General features: G+C 43.1%; 1 protein-coding gene across 4 annotated transcripts in view; it reads left to right on the forward strand.

Annotated features, from left to right (window-relative positions):
- LOC109895561 (LARGE xylosyl- and glucuronyltransferase 2) overlaps positions 1–19,018 on the forward strand; it is a 149,221-nt gene that overhangs the window by 14,054 nt on the left and 116,149 nt on the right. For 3 of the 4 annotated variants that reach the window (XM_031830571.1, XM_031830570.1, XM_031830567.1), the window contains exon 1: positions 10,882–11,426. The exons of the other annotated variant lie outside the window; for it this stretch is intronic. The gene's annotated coding sequence lies outside the window, so the exon portion shown is untranslated. Of the gene's footprint in view, positions 1–10,881; positions 11,427–19,018 lie in introns of those variants that run through there. 4 annotated transcript variants of the gene reach the window in all.

Here is a 19,018-nt window from a genome sequence, read left to right on the forward strand (position 1 = left end):
ATGGAACACATTATATTAGCCATGTTTCACCCCTGGTGTGTGTGTGTTGCATAGAGGGAGATTGAGCATACAGAAAGCACCTCCTTGTCCAAACAGCTAGGCTGCCCACGACAGCTGAAACAGAACAGTACCTAGCCAATTGCTTTGCCCTAGTTTTTTATCAGGCCCGCAATCTGGAGGCCATGCAATGCAAGCCTGTGTACGTGGCCAAGACTGCCAAATATCAGCGCCACCATCTTGGACCTACACCCGAGGCTGAACAAGCATACCACAAGGGGCTGCTATTTAAGCAGCTCCTCGGCAAAGGCCTGCTCCATGTTGCCATCGAATGAGCAGGCCACTTCCAAAATGACCACCTCCCCCTGGCCTCCCCCATAACAACAATACCTGGTGTATTTGGCACACAGGAAAACACATCCTCAACATCAAACCAGATTCCCCTTACACAAGAATGTTTAAACATGTGTGCGGTTAGTGAGACTGCTTGTAGCATGTCAGCATGTCTGATTGCTTTCCTCTCTGATAACCATCATGGAACACATTACATTAGTCATGTTTCAACCCTGGGCCGTGTGTATGTGTGTGTGTGTGTGTTGAATAGAGGGAGATTGAGCAGCCAGCAGGGCAGGGAAATGCCTATGAACTGTGTGTGTGTGTGGTTGCTTGCGTTCGAGTGTGCGAATGACTGAACTGATGGTAATTTGTCCTCTGCTGTTTCTCCTGTAATTCTCTCTGTGATAAGCTGTAAACCTCACACACACACATACCACTCCCTTAATAGACACTGCCATCAAAAACAACACCCACTAAAGACTCTATGAATGCCTATAAACAAATCCCATATCCAGTGAGTGGCAGTACTGCTGGCTGACTACGAAGGAGGGTACACAGAGCGAGAGAGCTGGTGTGTTTAAAATTGTATTAGTATTTTTTTAAATTTAAACTTAATATAAAAAAGTATGTGGACACCCCTTCAATTAGTGGATTCGGCTATTTCAGCCACACCCATTGCTGACAGGTGTATAAAATCGAACACACTGCCATGCAATCTCCATTTACAAACAGTGGCAGTAGAATTGCCTTACTGAAGAGCTCAGTGAATTTCAGGAGGAATAATGGTCTGTGTTTTTTTTTTCATGGTTCGGGCTTCGGCCCCTTAGTTCCGGTGAAGGGAAATCTTAACGCTATGGCGTATAATGACATTCTAGACGATTCTGTGCTTCCAACTTTGTGGCAACATTTTGGGGAAGGCCCTTTCCTGTTTCAGCATGACAGAGCCCATGTGCACAAAACGAAGGCCATGTGCACAAAGCAAGGCCCATGTGCACAAAGCGAGGTCGATACAGAATTGGTTTGTTGCGATCGGTGTGTAAGAACTTGACTGGCCTGCACAGAGCCCTGTCCTCAACCCCATCGAACACCTTTGGGATGAATTGGAACACCGACTGAGAGCCAGGCCTAATCGCCCAACATCAGTGCTGACCTCCCTAATGCGGTTGTGGCTGAATGGAAGCAATGTTCCAACATCTAGTCGAAAGCCTTTCCAGAAGAATGTAGGCGTTATATCAGCAAATGGGGAGGGGGAACAACTCCATATTAATGCCCATGATTTTGAAATGAGATGTTCGATGACCAGGTGTCCACACACTTTTGATCATGTAGTGTGTCTTTAAAAGACAATTCCGCCACTTTATAACCAGTTAAAAGGAGATGATTGAGATGATTGTGGACTACAGGAAAAAGAGGACCGGGCACGCCCCCATTCTCATCGACGGGGCTGCAGTGGAGCAGCTTGAGAGCTTTTAAATACTTGTATTTAAAAAAATGCCATTGTTGGTTAGCGGTTCGTAAGTAAACATTTCACTGTAAGGTCTACACGTTGTATTCGGTGCATGTGACTAATAACATTTGATTTGATTTATTATGCTGCTAGTATATATACACTACTGTTTTGATGTTTTATCGTGATTGTTAGTCATACTGCACAGTTCCTAGTTTGTCATTTTGAAGCTTCTGTATTTCCGTCCTCTACTGCATACTACGATTCCAAGGGTGAATTTCGTCTCCCATGATGCAATGCACTATATAGTTAGCCTGCAGTTAGCTTAGCTAGCTGGTTATCAGACTAAGCTTAGTCTAAATATAGTGCTTATTATGTCATAAGTTATGAGTGCATTTCACAACAGTCTAAAGAAAATGCAGGCCTGTTAGAAGAACAAAACATATATTATGAAATTTACAGGCAAATTATTGCAGAATCCTAGTCTCTCAGCCTGTATCTTTGGTGCTAACGTTAGCAATGCTAGCTAGGTAAGCCTGCTGCATCTGAAATAAAGTGTTTTCAATGATAACAGACAAGTACAGCCTCACCGATTGTCCAATCAACCATCCAACAACACTGGACAACCTAATAAAAATAATTACGTTTATAGGTTATTCAATACAAAATATAGGCTGTTTGGAAAGGGCACAATGGCTTCTAGAGATGCAACTTTGCTGGATTACATTAGTGGAAACAAAGACTGTTGTCAGGGTTGATCTGGCGGTTTTGACTCGAAGAAGTAACTTTTTTTTTTTACTGGGATGACAGGGCAGCTAAGGTGAACAGTTATTAAAGTGTGAGTGCCATACTCTTGTTCTGTAATACAAAGTCTGCAACAATAACAGAGGATGGACCTACTACAACTCCAATAACTATTCACTTCCTTAAGTAGGGGTGCAGCTCTAACTCTCTCGCTCTCTCTCTCTCGCTTTATCAGTGCCCGTATTCTTATCTGCTCCCATCCATTTCTCTACACTCATCCACCCTCCGGTTTATCTCCTCTCCCTATCCCCATTCAATCACCTCCATATCTTTTCTCCATTTTCCAATATCATCTATCCAATTTACCCCCCCCCCACCCCTCTCACCATGTTATCCTCCTCTCCTCTCTTTCTACATCTTTTTGCCATTACCTGTGTGTGAGATGGGTCCTACTTGGGGTATAAAGATGCATCCCACTTCCCCTCTCAGTCCCTCTCTGCCCTTTCTACCCCCCCCCCCCCCCCCGCTTCCCCTTTCTGTCCCCTCCTTCCCTCTACCCACTCTTTCTTCATCTGTCTCCATCCCTCTCCCTCTCCTCAGTTCCTCCCCTCCTCTGTCCCTCTCTCCCTACTGTTACCCCCCCCCTATGCAGTATGGTCTTCTAGCGTCTGTGTGGAGTTTTATTGGAGGTAGATTGAAATGGGTGGAGCTGTAATGAGATGCCTCTTTACTGCAGGAGTATGAATCTCCATCTACCTCCATCTACCCATGGTTTTCTGAGGTCCAACATGCACATGCACGCACCAGGGGCGAACCGTGACTGTTGGAGCTAGGCCCTCAGTTGCAGAAGAAGATCTGACCGTCATGCATATAGATGCCTGTGTATACAGAGCATGACTTGAGACCTTTCTTTTGCAGACCTGTAGGAGAAGCAATTCTTTGATGACAGAGTCGAACGGTCCTAAGCCACGCCTCGGCTGCAAATATCGATAGCAGGAACCACGTCAGAAGAAAACACGGTTGCGTCGTTTCCACAAAACTTTTGCCAAAACAAACGGTCACTCAAATAGAGGCGGAATAAATTCCACCACACAAGTACTCGCATTGTTTCAAGACCACGGACAGTATATTCTGTCAGAGAGAAAAAAAAAGTTGTGCTGTATTCAATGTTCTATCTCCAGCATGCAACACTAAAAAAACAAATGCAGCACAAGACGAAATGTCATGTTCCCAGTACGTCCAATTGCAACGTCATTACCTTTGTTTCTACCACACAACCAGTGATCTACGGTTGAAATAAAATTTTACGAGTTGTATTCATAATGATATGAACGAGAGAGCTGCAAAATGCAAGCTTTAGATGGAAACAAGAAGTCATCATTATGATTATTATTTAAAAAACGAAGTCCATTCTCCTGTCCTTCTTCATGAAATGGGCAATGACGGGTTCATATAGCATGTCGTTTGATTTTAAAACCAAAATACGTTTTGGGCCTGTCCAGTGGTGATCCTGGAACATGTCTTGATCCTTTTTAGTACAGAAAATGTTTTTGTTTTTTTCTACTGATGCAGTGGACACTGGAATGGTCAAAACTAGACAGGTAAGCAGATTCAATTGGTGCATACTATCAATTAGTCTCTTCTGCTGGAGAAAGTGTGGCAGATCAGCTGGGCTCTTGCTCTCGAAGTCAGACATACATAACTGAGTTCTGTTTTAAACTGATCAAAATTAGGGTCAAAGCTTTCCTCGAGACTTGAGAACGCAGCGCTTGGAAAGTTTGGCTTTCCCTATATATATACTTTTGTGGGTCAAGGAGGGCAAGGAACCTGTTTCTTAGCTGAGTGACAATGTTGTCGATGATCGCACTGTGTAGCTGTTGGTACTGCCCTCAAACTTCTCCTTGCGTGTGTGTCCTGCGCTCCCTTGGAACTCACTCACAGTGTCCTCGGAGATGGAATCGAATTTTAATTTCCCCCCCTATCTGTGTTGTTGCAGAAGTAATCCACCCTGGACAAGCAGACCTGCATGTCAAACTCCCTGTTCCGCAGTATTCCAAACAGCACGTCAGAGTATGCAAATATGGAGTAGAACGCGGATAGCAGAAAGCAGAACTCGAAGCTTGTCAGGCGCATCGTGTATCCATCTGCGCCGAGAACGGTGTCTTCATCAGAGTCATCGGGATGGTCCGCTATGTATTCAAAGAGTTCAATGAGTTCTGCCTTTTTTTCATACACTGTGCAAACTAAGCATGAGGAGAGGTTCCATCCTGTTGGCGCCACTCTGGGTAGTTTTCGCTGGTGTATTTCATCCAGCAGTTTTGTTCGTTTGACAGGTCTTGATTAAAAACAAGATGAGGAAAAACAAATCTTGCATTTTTTTAGTTTACCAACACCTTGTGACATGACCAGATTAAGAGTGTGTGCATAGCAATGAATGAACAGAGCTTGGGGGATAGACTCTTTCACCTTGGTTTGTACTCTGTTTATACCATGGGCCATGGTAACACTTTCATAACACTTTGCCACAAATTTGGCCACGCATTCACTCTTCTAAAAAAAAAAGCTGATAATTCAAGCAGCAACCACTTCTGCCAGTTTATCCTCAGTTACATCCTCAAGATTTGAAAAACCTTTCCTTCCCACCACCATCGGTAGTGTAACGCAACACATCAGCAATGTAGCCCAAATGTCTTATGTCTGTCGTCTCGTCAAACCATGGTGGTTACAAAGCGGGTTTCCATGACATCTGTCATTACATTCGCGACTGCGGGTCATTTTGGATTTTGCTGGAAGTGCCTGTGAACACCGTAGGCGTAGCCAAATGGCAGTTTAACGTGCTGTCATACTCAGCCAAGAAATCCAGTATTTCCAAGTAGTTTCCATTATTCTTTACCCTCATCATGTCCTCTGAATGCTAATTCTTGCTTGCTTAAAAACCCAACCGTATGAATAAGGCGCTTTAGAATCTCCCTGTTGTACCTGACTTTATCATTGTGAGCAAGTGTCTCATTGCGCCGCTGCTCGTTAAGAAGAAGGTCTTCTCTTGTTTCAACAAATGTTTTTAAACTCACTGTAGCTCGCCGGTGTGAAGTTTTGGTGTCGAAGTGCTGACTTTGTCAAATAAGCTAAATCTTTGAAACCAGTTGTCGTTATAGGCAGACTATCACATTTGACCTATACTGTAGCCCATATAGCTGATATATTTTTTTTTAAAGGTCTGAAGACAGAAAACAGATCACTTGGTTCCATTTCAACATATTTAACATATATAAATGAAATCACCAAAACTTTTCAAATGTTCAAATCAAAAGGCTATTGCACAGAAAAACGTGGACAGATGGGCACATCGCAAATTCAGAACTGCTGGACAGCAACATAATAAACTAAAGCACTGATCATTGGGAAGGAGTTAAGGCTTGATCCATACATTAAATAATGAAACAGGTAGCCTACAAAACCTAAACAATCCATATGTTCAAAACAAAAAGCCTGATTAACATGACATCAATAACGCAGCCACATCCCGAGTCTCCGGTGCCGACACACTCAGAAATCAACACGTTTCCGTATTTAGTTTAAAAGGTCTGACTAAGGCCAAGAGAACAAGAAACACTTTTCAATTACAAAACAGAAATCCACTTTAGGTAAATACTCGTGATACTTTTAAGGAAAACAAAAACTACTTAGCCTATATTTGAACACCACCACGGAAGCTTTGCTATTCAGCAAATGTACAATTAATTAGTTTTGTTCTTTTGGCTACTTGAAGAGATCTAGGGCCCATCACTTGCATCCCATATCTTCCAATGCATTGTGGGAAAGTGTGCATCGAATTCTACTAGATGAAGTGCCGATATGAGTTCAGCATCCTGTATTTAAACCCACATACTATAAAACTTTCCATCTTCGCATACTGAGAATGCGTCATGCGCAAAATTTGTTTTCCACTATTCGTTTATTTCGGTAGCGCATCCCCATATCTAATTGATCAGCTGTTGTCAAAGCCAAAATTAGTATGACATACCAGGCAGGCATTGAAAATATACTAGACTTTTGAAATGTTGCATATTAATAAACTTAATTTTTTCACATACTCAAATGTCCCACTATTTAGGATGCAAGTACGGGTATTTGGATACAAGCCAGTATCTATAGTCCTAGATTTTCCCCAAAGTTACATGACCCCAAATCCCTCACCCTTTTTCCAATCCCCCCCACATCAGCCCGTGCCACTTTTACTGATTGTGTTGCGATGGGATGATTAGGCCCCCCTCCCCCCATGTCATGGTGTGGTTCGCTGGTTTACACACACTGCCATCAAAGCATACGGTCCTCTGACCGCGCTCCTCCTCCGCTTCTCTTTCTCTCGTTTCTCTCTCTATTAACAGCATCGCGCTTACTTCGCACTTCTGGGCGCCAGTATGTGATGCATTATGGATGTGTGTGTCTGGCGTGGGATGTGTGTGTGACTAGCGTGTGTGAGAAAGAGCTCTTTGATCTGGAGAGCCTGTCTTAAAGTGTAGAGAACACGCACACAACAGTGTTAAAGATGGCCATTAGAAGAGCCACTGTGCCACCTGGGGACTCATCAAATATTGACCATCTGTCTGGAATTGCGGCTTGAGCGGAACACACACTTCTCTCTCTCTCTCTCTCTCTCTCTCACACACACAAACACAAACACATTCATACACAGACACACCAGTCGAGTGTAGCGGAGGACACTATGAGGGTGCTTGCTGTTGGTGTAACACTAGGCCAGCTCAGCCTCCCTCCTTTGGGAACTCTGGAGCTCCCTCTCTCAATGTTCTTAATGCTTTGTATACTCAGTGTGTATATGGAAGGCATATGTTTGTTGGTCATGGCAACTACTCCCTGTTGTCCTTTACTATACTCACACACAGCGCGCGTACACGCACACAAACGCACGTACACAGATGCCTACTGTACACAAACACACACACCAGTCGAGGCTGCTGAGGGGAGGACAGCTCATAATAATTTCTGGAACAGAGCAAATGGAATGGCATTAAACACATGGAAGCCATGTGTTTGATGTTGTTGATACCTTTTCACTTATTCCGCTCCAGCCATTACCATGTGCCTGTCCTCCCGAATGAAGGTGCCACCAACCTCCTGTGACACTCTCGCAAAATGAACACAAAATGCCTACACACACACACGCACACACACACACACACACATATGGTCTATCAGCATTTACACTCATGTTTGCTTATCCCGCCTCACCGTGAGTGTGTTTGCACGTCCGTGTGAGTGTTTTAGTGTGTGTGCGTGTATACGTGTGTGTGTTTCTGAAAGGGTGAGGGGACAGATTTTGGAGTTTAGAGGAGCAGAAGTTTAAGTGTCAGAGCACAAAGTGTCTTTGTATCTGTGCTGTTCTTGAGTGGACCTTCTCTCTGAATTATTTGTGATATTGTGACTGTGTTGTGCTTTCTCTACAAATGCAGTCTATAGGCTAAGCAATGTTTTTTATACAAAAATACTTGTTACATCACTATCTGTCTGCTGCTGCAGTGTTTGTCTGAGACATACTCCAAGGCAGACACACATTCAGATGCATGACACAAACACAGAGAGAACCGTTGTCTGCTATTTTTCTGTAGTTTTCTGTCATGTCGAATTTAGCATTAGTAAGTTATATACATTTTTCAAGTTTACTTAAATTGCAAGCCCTGCCCAACAGTGCAGTATTTCATATAAAAATATTATAACTAAAAACTATTTTTAAAAACACGAGGAATATATGGAAGAATGTCAGTACCAAATGTACAATGTTCAGGGATACTGGAGTATTTGCGGTATATATGTAGATGTAGACAGATACTGTTTTAGGAGAAAGTGAATTTTTATTATTATTATTAACAGTATGGCAGCAGGGTGTGTGTGTGTGTGTGTGTGTGTGTGTAGGTCTTATAGGTGATTATACAGTACATGTAAAGAGGGTATCAGTAATATATAAATACTTCTGGTCATATACAAAAGGTAATACAATTGAAGTCGGAAGTTTACATACACCTAAGCCAAATACATTTAAACTCAGTTTTTCACAATTCCTGACATTTAAACCTTGTAAAAATTCATTGTCTTAGGTCAGTAAGGATCACCACTTTATTTTAAGAATGTAAAATGTCAGAATAATAGTAGAGAGAATGATTTATTTCAACTTTTATTTATTTCATCAAGTTCCCAGAGGGTCAGAAGTTCACATACACTCGATTAGTATTTGGTAACATTGCCTTTAAATTATTTAACTTGGGCCAAACATTTCGGGTAGCCTTCCACAAGCCTCCCACGATAAGTTGGGTGAATTTTGGCCCATTCTGCCTGACAGAGCTTGCTCCTGACAGAGCAAGCTTTTTCAGTTCTGCCCACAAATGTTCTATAGGATTGAGGTCAGGGCTTTGTGATGGCCACTCCAATACCTTGACTTTGTTGTCCTTAAGCTATTTTGCCACAACTTTGGAAGTATGCTTGGGGTAATTGTCCGTTTGGATGACCCATTTGCGACCAAGCTTGAACTTCCTGACTGATGAGATGTTGCTTCAATATATCCACAGGATTTTTCTTCCTCATGATGCCATCTATTTTGTGAAGTGCTTCACGGTTGGCATGGTATACTTCGGCTTGCAAGCGTCCTCCTTTTTCCTCCAAACATAACGATGGTCATTATGGCCAAACAGTTCTATTTTTGTTTCATCAATCTATTTATCTATGTGCAGTTGCAAACCATAGTCTGGCTTTTTTTATGGTGGTTTTGGAGCAGTGGCTTCTTCCTTGCTGAGCAGTCTTTCAGGTTATGTCGATATAGGACTCGTTTTACTGTGGATATAGATACTTTTGTACCTGTTTCCTCCAGCATCTTCACAAGGTCCTTTGCTGTTGTTCTGGGATTGATTTGCACTTTTCACACCAAAGTACGTTCATCTCTAGGAGACAGAATACGTCTCCTTCCTGAGCGGTATGACGGTTGTGTGGTTCCATTTTGTTTGCGTACTATTGTTTGTACAGATGAACGTGGTACCTTCAGGCGTTTAGAAATTGCTCCCAAGGATGAACCAGACTTGTGGAGGTCTGCACATTTTTGTTTAGGTCTTGGCTGATTTCTTTCAATTGTCCCATGATGTCAAGCAAAGAAGCACTGAGTTTGAAGGTAGGCCTTCAAATACATCCACAGGTACACCTCCAATTGACTCCAATGATGTCAATTAGCCTTTCAGAAGCTTCTAAAGCCATGACATCATTTTCTGGAATTTTGCATACTGTTTAAAGGCACAGTCAACTTAGTGTATGTAAACTTCTTACCCACTGGAATTGTGATATAGTGAATTATAATTGAAATAATCTGTCTGTAAACAATTGTTGTAAAAATTACTTGTGTCATGCACAAAGTAGATGTCCTAACCGACTTGCCAAAACTATAGTTTGTTAACAAGAAAAGTGTGGAGTGGTTTAAAAAGGAGTTTTAATGATTCCAACCTAAGTGTACGTAAACTTCAGACTTCAACTGTATATACATGTAATAGGGACCAGTAGCAGGATACATAGATTTATACTAATGTTAATGGCAATCAATAAGGGGAATTATACTGGTAGTATTACATCTAATCAATAATCATTTTAGCTGCAGTTTAGGAGTGAGAGGGGGAGTGGCTGTACTGTATGTGTGTAGTGTCGGTAATGACTCTGTGAATGAGGGAGGAAGGGTGTGTGTGAGTATGTGTTTGCGCGTGTGAGGTAAGTGAGTGAGTGGTGTGTGTGTGTGTCTGAGTGGGTGAACAGGGAGTACAGGAAGTTGCTATGGGCACACATCCTGTGGTCGTGAGCTAAGGGCACTATGGGGTTGAACCCTGAGTTGTAGTTGATGAACAGCATCCTCACATAGGTGTTCCCCTTTCTAGGTGGGAGACGGCAGTGTGGAGTGCAATTGAGATTGTGTTGTCTGTGGATCTGTTGGGGCGGTATTCAAATTGAGAATTTGGGAACAGGAAGGATGGTAGTCACCTTGTAATGTGAGGATTACCGACTGGGACAAGGAGAGGTTGAAAATGTCAGTTAAGACACCTGCCAGCTGGTGTATGTGTGTGTGTGTGTGTTTACGTTGAAGCATGTGTGTCTGAGTTAGTGAGTGTTTCGTGTGATTACTCCTAAGTGTTAACCTGTGCCAATGTCTGTATTGCCAGGGAGAGGGAGTGCCTGTGAGTGTGTGTATTTCAGTGTGTGGGTGGTCAGTGCTCTCCTATTGGCTGAAACCCGAAGGGGTGTATTTCGGGGCTGGGCCAGGACTTGTGGGGGAGGGGCCGTGCGTTGAGTCTTTCTCTTTGCAGGGTGCTCAGTCGAGAGCGGAGTGTGTGAGTGTGCACACAACAGAGAGAGCAGACGATAGAAAGAGGGAGTTGTTCTACTCTGGTTTTTATTCAGCTTATCCGTTTGTCTCCTCCTGACACCCAGGACTCCTCTGGCTCTATCTAACCCAGCAGGGTGCTTTCTGTTGGTGTAACAGTAGACCAGCTAAGCCTCCCTCCTTTTGGGAACTCTGGAGCTCCCTCTCTCACCGTCTGTGTTTGCTCTCCATCGACTGGCTGATTTTTCTTAATTTGGAGTGTGTGAGAGTGTGTTTTACTCGGCAGGATTAGGCAGTCAGTATGCACTCTGGTACAAGCTGGTACGGTGGAGGGCGTTTCACTCGTAAGTGTGTGTCGTTGCCTCTCGCTCTGTGAGCCGCACTTGAGTCTCATATACTCGTCGGATCTAACGGAACGAGCACCAACTCTTCCCAAGGATTTGGGATATTTGTATAAAGGTTTAGCCTTCCCTGAATTGTGGATACAGAGAGGGCTACACCTTACAACTTCCCAGAGGAGTAACATCGTCTGAGCAGGTGAGAGAGGCGTACCACTGCTTTCACTGGTTATCCACATGGACTGAGGTGTGTGCTTTCGTGTGCCAGCTTTTAAATCTGTTCATGTTGTGGGTAGGGGCATCCATGGCGAGTTGCATAAACTAGAGTCTGGTTCAGAGGGAGCATAGCTTATGTGCAGCTTTCTGCAGTAAACCATAAACCGAACTGAATATGTTGACTAGTATTTTCCGCATGGATGTTTGTCCTTGTGGTTCGTGGGCAGATTCCATGTTTTGGTGCGTTTGTGTAGGTCAGTGTGCTTTTTTGGTAGTTTTCATATGTGGCTGTGTGTGTGTGTGTGTGTGTGTGAGAGAGAGATCAGGTACATGTGACTGGTCTGTGGGCTATAGCCGTGGAAGGGTTAGAGCTAAATTAACAACATTCTTCTCTGCTGAGCCACAGAGTATGGAGACCTCCCCCTTGCAATATCCCCTTATACCCCCATCTGTACACCCCTCACCCTGCACCCTCACCCCCTATCACATCTGCACCCTCCCCTCAGGCCCCCTGCTTGCACCCCCCATTAAGGCCCCATTCCCCCACCCCCATAACCCCTATCCCACTCGTGTACTCCCCCCCCCCCCCCCCCCCCCCCAGACACACACACACAACCGTTATTGCTTCCCCATCCTAGCTCACACACACACACACACACCACTCTACCCCTGGGGTCTCGCTCAAACAGCTGTTACTTCCTCGACACTTTAAACACTTCGCTGGTCACAGGTTGAGGAATGGTTCCAAAAAAAATCACAACATTCACCTAAAATGAACCCTACAAATAGCAGTGTTGGGCGATTTGGAAAGCCATAGTCAGTCAATAAATAATAGATTAATACTGGTAGGAAAGGTTTTCATCTTTAGCTCACAATCTGGGGATTCTATATGATTAGAAAGGTTCAAAATGTAAAACAAAACGGCACAATTAAAAGATATATGGCACATGGGAACCAAACGAGGGTGGTCTATGGTGATGGGTAGGATGGGCTGAGAGTGGCTGAGGGGTGGGATTAAAGAGCTTATGGTTGTTAATGTATTATTGTTTTGTGATTGCTTTATGTACAAGTACCATGTATGTAAAATATGTATGCTAAATGTGTATGTAATATGTATTTGTAAAATGTATGTATATGTAGCAGAAAAGCTGTAAAAAAAATAAAATAAAAAGATATCTGTCCTCTGAAAGGGGGGGGTTAATAATAATAAATCATTTAAAAAATACACAAAATCGAAGGAAAACAAAAAATAAACAACTCTGCTGCTTTTCTGCTCCTCTCTCCTCCCTCCACTTCTCCTCTACCCTTCCTTTCTTCCCTCCCTCCCTCACTTGTCTCCTCCTCCACTTCTTCTCTCCCGTGCTCCTCTCCTCCCTTCTTTCATTCCTCATCTCCCCTGCTGCCATTTTACCATCTACCACTCTCTGGGCCACCGCTGCAACGAGCTCCTGTAAAACAGTAACCAGTGTGTGTGTGTGTGTGAGGATATGTTTTATGCCTTAGACCTTGTATCTTCTGGAGGAATGATGTATTACTTCTCTCACTGGGTCCTTTACCTCCCCTCTCTCTCTCTCTCTCTCTCTCTCACTCACTCACTCACTCACTCACTCACTCACTCACTCACTCACTTTCACTAAATTGTTCAATTCAATGTAAGGGCTTTATTGGCATGGGACACATATGTTAACGTTGCCAAAGCAAGTGAAGTAGATAATAAACCAAATTGAACCAAGCAATGCAAATGAACAGTAAATATTAGACTCCCAAATGTTCCAAAAGAATAAAGACATTACAAATGTCACATGTGCAAAGTGTAATAGTTAAAGTACAAAAGAGAAAATAAATTAACCTACATATGGGTTGCATTTACAATGGTGTTTGTTCTTCTCTAGTTGCCCTTTTCTTGTGGCAACAGGTCACAAATCTTGCTGCTGTGATGGCACATTGTGGTATTTCACCCAATAGATATGGGAGTTTATCAAAACTGGGCTTGTTTTCAAATTCTCTGTCTTTCTGTGTAATCTGAAATATGGTCATATTTTTTGCAGGAGGTTAGAAAGTGCAGGTCAGTTTCCACCTCATTTTCTGGGCAGTGTGCACATAGCCTGTCTTCTCTTGAGAGCCAGGTCTGCCTACGGCGGCCTTTCTCAATAGCAAGGCTATGTTCACTGCCTCTGTAAATAGTCAAAGCTTTCCGTAAGATTGGGTCATTCACAGTGGTCAGGTATTCTGCTCCCTGTACCCTGCATGCATTATTTGGTGTTTTACATTGTACACAGAGGATATTTTTGCAGAATTCTGCATGCAGAGTCTCAATTTGGTGTTTGTCCCATTTTGTGAATTCTTGGTTGGTGAGTGGACCCCAGACCTCACAACCATTAAGGGCAATAGGTTCTATAACTGATTCAAGTATTTTTAGCCAGATCCTAATGTCAAATTGAATATTCCCTTTGATGGCATAGAAGGCCCTTCTTGCCTTGTCTTTCAGCTCGTTCACAGTGGTCTCTCTCTCTCTCTCTCTCGCTCTCGCTCTCTCTCTCGCTCTCTCTTACATTCACAAAAAAATGTAAATGTCAAATATCAGGTTATTGGCTATGTACAGCGGTGTTATAATGTGCAAGTATAGTGCATTCGGAAAGTATTCAGACGCCTTCACTTTTTACACGTTGTTACATTACTGCCTTATTCTAAAATGTATGATTTTTTTTTTAAATACTCAGGAATCTACACTCAATACCCCATAATGACAAAGCGAAAAAAGTTTTACATTTTTGCAAATGTATAAAAAAAATTAAAGATACCTTATTTACATAAGTATTCAGACCCTTTGCATCCTGTTTCTATTGATCATTCTTGAGATGTTTCTACAACTTGATTGGAGTCCACTTGTGTTAAATTCAATTGATTGGACATGATTTGGAAAGGTACAAAGGTGTGTGTGTATATATATATATATATATATATATATATATACCCTGTATATAAATATATATATAAGGTCCCACAGTTGACAGTGCATGTCAGAGCAATAGACAAGCCATGAGGTCAAAGGAATTGTCCGTAGAGCTCAGGGACAGGATCTTCTCGAGGCACAGATCTGGGAAAGGGTACCGAAAAAATTCTGCAGCATTGAAAGTCCCCGAGAACACAGTGGCCTCAATCATTCTTAACTGGAAGACGTTTGGAACCACCAAGACTCTTCCTAGAGCTGGCCACCTGTCCAAACTGACCAATCAGGGGAGAAGGTCCTTGGTCAGGGAGGTAATCAAGAACCCAATGGTCACTCTGACAGAGCTCCTCTGTAGAGATGGGTGTGATAACATGCGTCTTGGTGAGAGGTGTAGGAGTCAGGCGCAGGAGAGCAGGGATGTCTGAGAAGTGTGTTTAATAATATAGTCCACCAATACAAAACGGCACAGACAAAATCCCAAAACTACGCTCTCGAATACTCAGAAACTCGTGCAAACGCACGGAGGAACAAACACAGTTCCGACACTTTACATACACGTGCGTAATAGCGAAAAAACAACAAACATCAAATACAATCGAGCGCAATACACACAAGTCTAATCCTGCACGAATTACGGAAGGTAACAGGTGCGCTATATACCCACAGAAATCAAAGCAATTGAAAACCAGGTGTGAAAAGGAACACAGACAAAACAACCAGAAAAAGAAAAAGGGATCGGTAGTGGCTAGTATACCGGTGACGCCGAGCGCCGCCCGAACAGGGAGAGGAGTTACCTTCGGTAGAAGTCGTGACAAATGGAGAAGCTTCCAGAAGGACAAACATCTCTGCAGCACTCTACCAATCAGGCCTTTTTTTTAACTTTACCTTTATTTAACTAGGCAAGTCAGTTAAGAACAAATTCTTATTTACGATGACAACCTACCAGGGAACAGTGGGTTAACTGCCTTGTTCAGGGGCAGAAGAGATTTTTACCTTGTCAGCGCAGGGATTCGATCCAGCTACCTTTTGGTTACTGGCCCAACACTTCAGCCACTAGGCTACCTGCCAGCCTTTATGGTAGAGTAGCCAGACAGATGCCACTCCTCAGTAAAAGTTATATGTCAACCAACTTGGAGTTTGCCAAAAGGCACCGAAAAACAAGATTCTCTGGTCTGAAGAAACCCAGATTGAACCCTTTGGCCTGAATGTCAAGCGTCACGTCTGAAGGAAACCTGGCACCATCCCTACAGTGAAGCATGGTGGTGGCAGCATCATGCTGTGGAGATGTTTTTCAGCAGCAGTGACTGGGAGACTAGTCAGGATCGAGGTAAAGATGAACGGAGTAACATACAGAGAGATCCTTAATGAAAACCTGCTCCAGAGCGCTCAGGACCGAAGACTGGGGTGAAGATTTACCTTCCAACAGGACAACAACCCTAAGCACACATCCAAGACAATGCAGGAGTGGCTTCAGGTCAAGTCAGGTCAGGTCAGGCTTCAGGTCAAGTCTCTGAATGTCCTTGAGTGGCCCAGCCAGATCCCGGACTTGAACCCGATCAGACTTCTCTGGAGAGACCTGAAAATAATGCAATGCTCCCCATCCAACCTGACAGAGCTTGAGAGGATCTGCAGAGAAGAATGGGAGAAACCTCCCAAATACAAGTGTGCCAAGCTTGTAGCGTCATACCCAGGAAGACTCAAGTCTGTAATCGCTGCCAAAGGTGCTTCAACAAAGTACTGAGTAAAGGGTCTGAATACTTATGTAAATGTAATATTTCAGGTTTTTATTTGTAATGAATTAGCAAAAACTTCTTCACCTGTTTTTGATGTTTTTGTCATTATGGGTTATTGTGTGAGTATTTTTTTAAAATGTTAATACATTTTATTTTAAATCTGTAACTTAACAAAATCATGAAAAAGTCAAGGGGTCTGAATACTTTCCGGAGGCATTGTAGTTAAAGTATGAAAGGGAAAATAAATAAACAGATAAATATAGGTTGTATTTACAATGTTCGTGCTCCAGTTTCCCTTTTCTCATGGCAATGGGCCAAAAATCTTGCTGCTGTGATTGTACCCTGCGGTATTTTCCCTAACAGATATGGGAGTTTATCCTTGTTTGATTTTTTTTCAAATTCTTTGCGGGTGTGATCTGTCGGAAATATGTGTCACTAATGTGGTCATACATTTGGCAGCAGGTTAGGAAGTATAGATCAGTTTCAACCTCATTTTGTGGGCAGTGGGCACATAGGCAGACCTGGCTCTCGAGAGAAGACAGGCTATGGCAGCCTCTCTGAATAGCAAGGCTGTGCTCACGGAGTCTGTACATAGTCAAGGATTTTCTTAATTTCAGGTCAGTCACAGTGGTCAGGTTTTCTGCCACTGTGTGCTCTGTTTAGGGCCAGATAGTAGTCCAATTTGCTCCGTTTCATTTGTTTGACTCTTTCCAGTGTGTCAAATATTTATAATTTAGCTTTCTCATAAATTGGATGGGTCTTAATGTGTTTCTGTCCTGGGGCTCTTTGTTGTCTGTTTTGTGAATAGAGCCCCAGGACCACCTGGCTGAGGAGACTCTTCTCAAGGTTCAGCTCTCTGTAGGTGAACTCTTTGTGGTGGAATTTGTGAGGATCGCTTCCTTTTAGGTGGTTGAAGAATTGAACGGGTCTTTTCTGGATTTTGACAGTTAGCGGGTATAGTCCTAATTCTGCTCTGCGTGCATTGTTTGTGGTTTTGCATTGTACACAAAGTATATTTTTACAGAACTCTGCATGCGGAGTCTCAATTTGGGTGTTTGTACCATCTTGTGAATTCTTGGTTGGTGAGTGGACCCCAGATCTCACAACCATAGAGGGCAATGTGTTTAACTGATTAAAGTCCCAGCGTCGTCCAGGTTTGGCTGTGGTAGGCTGTCATTGTAAATAAGATTTTTATTTAACTGACTTGCCTCGTTAAATAAAGATTCAAATTTCAATTCAAAGTATTTTCTCTCCCTCTCGCGCTCTCTCTCTCTCTTCCTCTCTCTCTCTCGCTCTCTCTGTGTGCTGATGTTTGTAATGCTTATAAAGGTTTGGCATGAATTCAGTCATTGCACTTCACCAGTGTGTTTGGTTAGCCCAACAGCTAGCTGTGTGTCCCGGATGGATGGCGTTAACACCTGGGACACAATCAGGAGGCAGACGTTGTGGAACTTTGCAGATAGACACGTCATGAATAGAACTGTATCCACTTTTATATTATGTTCACTCTACCTATTTGTACATAATGTTTGTAAACTTTGTGCAAACTCCTCTGTGTCTTTTCTCTCTAAATCGTGTTTATCACTAGCAGCACCATGTTACCAAGTAAAATTCTGAGTATGTGTAAATGTACTTGGTGAATAAAAGTGATTCCGATTTTGGCACGATTCCTAATTCTACATGTCAGAGAGGCGTGTTTGTTCTACATAACGTATTTCTATTCCCTGCTCCCAGTCTGCACTGATTGAATTCCAGCTTCAATATTTTGCTTTACCGACACAACTCTGGATATCCGTGGGTTCTCCCAGTCCATTTCCCAGGTAACCTCTAGTGCCTAATGCAATATGTTAATGTAACGCTCTGATAAGAGCCACTCTTATCATACAGTATAGCTGCCACCATGGAGGAGCTTATCAGCCCATGTTAACTGGTGCAGCCTATTGGTGAGGTGTGTGCATCCGTGTGTGTGTCTGTATGCGTGTGTTTTTTTTCAGCCCAACCCTCTCAAAGGCCCAGCCCTCAGCAGCTGAGACGTATATTAAAAAATATATTACTTTTTATGGCAGTATTAGTTTTAAGATGAGTTAAAACTGGACCCTTCTCTTCTCGTATGAATGTGGAACAGAGATTAAACTCTGTAGAGAGATTAAACACTGTGATGTAAATTAATGTGTTTTTGCAATGTAAGGGTAATTGTGTTATTAGCACAGACATGCACATACGTGTGCACACACACACTGCTCAGCCAGCGGTGGTCAGATGTACTCTTTGACATTGTGACCTGTTACCATAGCGACGGATGGTCATTAATCATACAGAGGGAGGGGGGGATAGGCTTCCAGCCTCTCTAACGTTTTAGAGCAGTGGGCCAGTAACCGAATGGTCGCTGGTTCGAATCCCTGAGCAAAGATCTTAACCCCCTAATTGCTCCTGTTAAGTCACTCTGGATAAGACTGTCTGCTTAATGACTAAACGTTCCCCTCTGCCCTCCATGACCCATGCATGATGTATGACTTCAGAGTGACCCCTCTTTGTCCAATGGGACCCCGCAGTAAACCCTGAAGGTTCAAGCTTGTAAGTACCCTCCCCCCGGGCCTCTTATTACTGATTGATGAACTGGTGGCGTGCTCTCTGGAGTGGACGACAAAACAATGATGATTTCATGAGTTATTGACTAACAGAGAGGCCTGTACCTCACACTCTTTCTCATACGCCCACATTTTCTCATTAACATTCTCGCTCTCTACCTCGTACACTTTTTCTCTGTGGTTCTTTCTTTCTTTCCCTCTGCAATTTCCTCACCATATGTTCTGTCTCTCCCTTCATTTTATCCTGTTTTCTTTCGTTTCTTCGCTCTTTTGCTCAGCGGTAAATTGGCAGGGATGGCGGCAG

This window comes from Oncorhynchus kisutch, linkage group LG8, assembly GCF_002021735.2.
Source record: "Oncorhynchus kisutch isolate 150728-3 linkage group LG8, Okis_V2, whole genome shotgun sequence".
NCBI classification, from domain to species: Eukaryota; Metazoa; Chordata; class Actinopteri; order Salmoniformes; family Salmonidae; genus Oncorhynchus; species Oncorhynchus kisutch.